Below are 6,000 nucleotides of genomic sequence, written 5' to 3'. Positions count from 1 at the left end.
GATCTGATTATCCGATTGAGTATTGCCCTGAGGGGAGAGTGTGAGCAGGAAACGTGTGCACAGGGCTGGTGACAATGTCTGTGCGTGGGCGGAAGATGGCTACCACTATTTGCTGTGCTGGTGGAAAGAAAATACACACACACACACACACACACACACACACACACACACACACACACACACACACACACACACACACACACACACACACACACACACACACACACACACACACACACACACACACATATATATATATAAAAGAAAATAAGAATATGTGAACTAGCTTGTTTTCTACATCGGTATAGGAACACTTTGTTTCCGGGTATCCTGAAGTCATTCCTCTTGCGGTTGTTCAGAACCACCTCCATGCTTTCCGGTCATACCGCCCTGCAGTGGAGCAGGGGCGGCGGCCCAGCGTGTGATGATGTGTGAGCCACACACACTCCACACACTCCTCCCTGTGGGCTGTGTAAACCCTAAACCACACAACTGACGAGCGATGTGCATCAGTGTGTCCATCAAACCCTCACCCAAAAGGTGTCCTTGGTGGGGGACAGCGCCGTGCGTGTTCCTCATCAGTGTGCAGAAAGCAAAACGCATGCTGGCAACGTGAGCCCTTTCCCTTGCAGGAGTGGCGAGCCCAGCGAGAGAACAGCTGGGTGCACGCATGCATGTCGGTGCTATTTGAACGCGGTCTGCGTGGCAAAGTGCCAGATGTGATCGTACCGGTGTGCACGAGAGCATGGGAGATCTGGGTACTAGCGTGCGTTTCGCCCGCTGCACGTGAGTGTGTAGAAGGTCTCTGAGGCAGGAGGGTGACTTTTCTTTGGTCTTCTGAACAAGGAGGAGCAAGGCATTGCCTCCGTTGGGGTATCTTGTCAGCCAGTTCACCACCGATACACGCATGCATGCTAATGGAGCTGAGTGGGTGTGTCAGAAGGAGGCTGGAACCATCTATTGAGCCATCTCTCTATCCATCATTATTCAACAACAATATCAGCATTTTGGTTTTGGTTATTTTCCCTGTCATGAAAAGGCGTTCTTTTTTTTTTTCATTTCCACTCTGCTCTTCATTTGCCGATAATCCCCTGCTGTCTCCGTCTTTGACTCCCATTGAAGAGAATACAGTATTGAGTCCAACAGCATCCGGTTACATTCACATGAATATCAAATATTACTACACCAATGTTCAGTCCAATACTGCAAGCAAACAGGTATATCTACAGTGCTGTTCCATCAGCATTGCTGTTCTTTCACTATTGCTGTACTATCCACTAGCATAGGGTTGTATCAGTACTGTTATGTCCACTAGTATACTGTTCTATCCACTAGCATACTGTTCTATCACTACCAAAGTACTGTTCTATCCACTAGTACTGTTCTGTCCTCTGACATACTGTTCTATCCACTAGCCTACTGTTCTATCCACTAGCATACTGTTCTATCCACTAGCATACTGTTCTATCCACTAGCATACTGTTCTATCAGTACTGTCCTATCCACTAGCATACTGTTCTATCAGTACTGTTCTATCCACTAGCATACTGTTCTATCAGTACTGTTCTATCCACTAGCATACTGTTCTATCCACTAGCATACTGTTCTATCAGTACTGTTCTATCCACTAGCATACGGTTGTATCAGTACTGTCCTATCCACTAGCATACTGTTCTATCAGTACTGTTCTATCCACTAGTATACTGTTCTATCCACTAGCATACTGTTCTATCAGTACTGTTCTATCAGTACTGTCCTATCCACTAGCATACTGTTCTATCAGTACTGTTCTATCCACTAGCATACTGTTCTATCCACTAGCATACTGTTCTATCAGTACTGTTCTATCCACTAGCATACGGTTCTATCAGTCCTGTTCTATCCACTAGCATACTGTTCTATCAGTACTGTCCTATCCACTAGCATACTGTTCTATCAGTACTGTTCTATCCACTAGCATACTGTTCTATCAGTACTATTCTATCCACTAGCATACTGTTCTATCCACTAGCATACTGTTCTATCAGTACTGTTCTATCCACTAGCATACTGTTCTATCCACTAGCTTACTGTTCTATCAGTCCTGTTCTATCCACTAGCTTACTGTTCTATCCACTAGCTTAAGGAGTTACATACCCCCCACACTGGCTCTTCTCCACCTCCTGTTTCTTCATCCATCAGTACACCCCCCACTCCCCTCCCTCCCCGTCATTAGGGTGCCTGTGTCGGGCACACCGTGACCGCACACACTGCCGTGCACGCTGCCGTGCACACTGGAGCTGGTTATTGGATTAGCGGACGAACCACGTGACTGAGGAGGGTTTAACAGACATTCCGAATCAATGCAGTAAAACTTGGAACGTGCAACCCCCTTTTCGCCGGCAAACCCCCACCCCCACCATCTTCCCCCCCCCGTAAACCACACAGTCTTCCCCCGCACCACAGAAACACACAAACACACGCACAACACAACACACACACACACACACACACATCTACACCTTGTCAGTACCCATGCCACAGCAGCTCACTCCTGCAGAATCCCACTTCAACGTTAAGATCCCTGCACTGCGAAGCGTGCCGGCATACCCAACCCTTCCCCCCCCCCCAACCCCAAGCATCCCTGCTCCCACCCCCCTCGTCTCCCCCGTTTCCCGCGTCTCCCCCGTCTCCCAGCATGCAGAAACACAAAGCTCTCTTACCGTCTCAGCTGCAATCCCTGCTGGAAACGGCTCCTTCCCTCGGAGAGCAGGAGAGAGTGTGTGTGTGTGTGTGTGTGTGTGTGTGTGTGTGTGTGTGTGTGTGTGTGTAGGGGGGAGGGAGAGGGAGGGAGAGAGGGAGAGAGGGAGGCAAGAGTGACGGGACAGGAGTGGAGGAGTGGAGGGGGGGGAAACCTGGCGATTGTCAGCAGAAGAAGAGGAAAAGGAGGAAGAGGAGGAGGAGGAGGAGGGCGAAGAAGAGGATTGCACATGAAGAGCGCAGCAAGGCAGAGGTTTTTTGGGGGGGTTCTTTAAAAAAGAAAAGGAAAAAAAAGCCTTCCGCTTCCACCCCGTGGTGCCCCCCTCCCCCGGCCCCCTCCTACGGCGATCACAAGGGGTCCCGGGCTCCAGCCTGGACCCGGCGTTGAGGCATCCTCCCTGATTCTCAGCCAGCAGCCCTCCAGAAGCTCTGTAGTAACACTTCTCTATTCGCTCAGTCCTGACAGCCTCTCTCCCTCACTCGCTCTCTCGCTCTCTCGCTCGCTCTCCGGCGTATCCTCGCTCTCCCTCCCTCTCACTCTCTCTCTCTCGCCCTCCCCCTCGCTCGCTCAAATCCTAGCTCTCCCTCTGCCTGCCCGTGTACTGTGTGTTCGAACGACCTCTCTCTCTCTCTCCTCCTCCTATCATTCAGCTGGTTGGCTGCTTGCGTTCCCCCCCCCCGTACCTGTTTCGTCTCTCTCTCTCTCTCTCTCTCTCTCTCTCTCTCATACTCCCTCTTTCCCACTCTCTTTCTCCCTCTCTCTTACCCCCTCTCTCTCTCTTACCCCCTCTCTCTTACCCTCTCTCTCTCTCGGTCTTTGATGTCTTGGAAGAGTTGGAGTCTTGGCTTCTAAGCCGCAGAAGAAGAAATGTATGGAGACTTATTTAATCTTTCTGTGACTCCCAGGGCTGACGCCAGCGAAGGAAAGAGAGGGTCTGCAGCCACGCCGCCGCAGAGACCGCGCATGAGGTGTACAGTACAAACATACAAATGCACACACACACAAACACACGCTTTCACACCAGCCGTGTGTGGAGCCAAGCCGGATTCAACCATAACAAAGGCAGCGAAGGATATAACACGTCGATGCGTTGCAACGCGCAGAGCATCCATTCGCCTCCTCCTTCCACACAACTAAATCTTACACACACACACTCAAACACACCCTCTCTCATACACATGCACGCGCACACAAACACACCCTCTCTCTCTCACAGAAACGCACATGAATGCTATTTGCCACACACACAAACACTACATCTCACACAAACATGCATGCATGCTATATTTTAGACACACACACCCAATACAACTCACACACTCCATCTCTCACATGCATGCTCTCTTTCTGTCACACACAAACACTCCTCACATACACACAGACACACACACCAAAGCTCAGGCATGTATGCAGACACATAGATATGAATTAAGAATGAATTGAATTTGAGGATGAGGGAAGCTACCGTCGCAATCCTCGTTAGCATACTGAGAGAATGGAGGGGGTGGAGGAGTGAGCCTGTGTGTGTGTGTGTGTGTGTGTGTGTGTGTGTGTGTGTGTGTGTGTGTGTGTGTGTGTGTGTGTGTGTGTGTGTGTGTGTGTGAGCCAGCCAGAGCGAGTGAGTGAACGAGGGGAGAGAGAGGAGGGGGCGAGCGAGCTCACCATTAAGTGGAGGTGGGAGGCTCCAGTGCCATTGCTGAAATGAAGAGCAAGTAGAAATCCACTCCATGATGCCAATCAGTGTTGAGCGAGGCATGTCAGACCGGCTTTGATGAGCCGACACCCCTGTAATGGTTCCACAGATGAGCGCAGTAGGGGGGGGGGGGGGGCGTTGTATAAATAGCCACAGTGACAGGGAAATGGATGGGTTCTGCAGCCAGACCTTGCTTGCCCGGGCTGGGGGTCAAACCATACGGGCTCCTGTTTGCGGTCGGGTCCGACCAAACTGCTCTGCGATCGTCTATTATGGTCTGGTTAGACTGGGCTATGGCTCTGACACCGACCTGGAGTCAAGTGTGTCAAGTCGGTTTAAATTCAAGTCACTTCACACGATGGCCGGGAGAACCTGGTAATGATGAGATAAGAATTGAGGTTCCTTCTCATTTTACATCCTTTTGTAGTGCAAGGGAAAATGCAAACGGTTGGATATTCTGTGTTTCGACAAACAGACATAAAGCGGGAAGGATCATCTCCGTGGGGGGCTGGGGGGGGAAGCGGCATGAAGGCCTGGAGGACAAAGAATCCAAACTTAATGGAGAGGAATGGCTGCAATAACACCAACGGCAATATCTCCGCTCGCACAGCTGACGTGTTCCAGCCCGTCCATGCACTCACACTCTGGTGTGTGTCACGGCCATACTTTACAGAAATGATTCGACACGTCGAATCATTTACAGTCCCGCTCCGCGTTCACCTGGGAAATAATGTGCATCAGCGGCCCATTTATCTAACACTCTCACCTCTTTTCACCCTCTGTGTGTGTGTGTGTGTGTGTGTGTGTGTGTGTGTGTGTGTGTGTGTGTGTGTGTGTCTCTCTCTCTCTCTCTCTTTCTTTTTGAACAGCCTATCAAACTCTGCCCCTTCGGCCTCTGACTCAGGCCTGTGCTTTCGCTCCCAAGGTTACAGAGAACAGGTGGCTGTTTAGTTTCCTACGGGGCATTCACAGATGACTGAGCATCTCTCTCCCTCTCTCAGTCTGTGCCCACCTGAAGGTAACATTTGTTGCCTCAACGCTGTGCGGTCACACAACTCTTCTTAGTGCTGGGTAAGAGCGTGGAACGAGCTCCCTGCCACTGTCAGGACTGCAGACTCGCTCACCAGCTTCCGCAAGAGACTCAAGACTAATTGAGTCACACACACACACACACACCTAAACCCCTCTTACTCACTTAATGCATGTTGTACATCCTGGCATCTTCTTATCCTAGCTAACTTTGTTGTATACAGGGAATGGGTTAACCTGGCGATGGTTTGGTGCTGGGCACTTGGTTCAATGAACATCCGTACTGTAACGACAGCGGTATATTGGTGTTACTCCTTCTGCTGACAAATGTACTCATTTTAAGTCGCTTTGGATAAAAGTGTCTGCTGAACTCCATCAATGTAAATGTGGAGCGTGCGGCCAGCCTCTGGGGGTGAAGACTTCACGTCCCTCTGGATCCATGGAACTACCGACGTAAAGAACAGAGGAACCGTGGGAGAGGCAACGGTGTACATGAATAATTTACCAAGTGGAAGACAGCGAGGCCTGAAATAGTTGG

At 50.3% G+C, this 6,000-nt stretch overlaps 2 protein-coding genes across 2 annotated transcripts in view; one reads left to right on the top strand and one right to left on the bottom strand.

The window, feature by feature from the left end:
- Nucleotides 1-2,783, bottom strand: part of shank1 (SH3 and multiple ankyrin repeat domains 1) — a 19,624-nt gene extending 16,841 nt beyond the window's left edge. The window contains exon 1 of the mRNA XM_060070721.1: nt 2,703-2,783. The gene's annotated coding sequence lies outside the window, so the exon portion shown is untranslated. The remainder of the gene's footprint in view (nt 1-2,702) is intronic.
- The window catches only part of LOC132471572 (myosin regulatory light chain 2, skeletal muscle), a 261,626-nt gene that overhangs the window by 96,894 nt on the left and 158,732 nt on the right, over nt 1-6,000 (top strand). The gene's annotated exons all lie outside the window — the stretch shown is intronic.

This window comes from Gadus macrocephalus, chromosome 2 (assembly GCF_031168955.1).
Source record: "Gadus macrocephalus chromosome 2, ASM3116895v1".
In the NCBI taxonomy this organism is placed as follows: Eukaryota; Metazoa; Chordata; class Actinopteri; order Gadiformes; family Gadidae; genus Gadus; species Gadus macrocephalus.
Note: the sequence above shows the minus strand (reverse complement) of the source record. Positions and strands in the feature narration are given on the sequence as shown.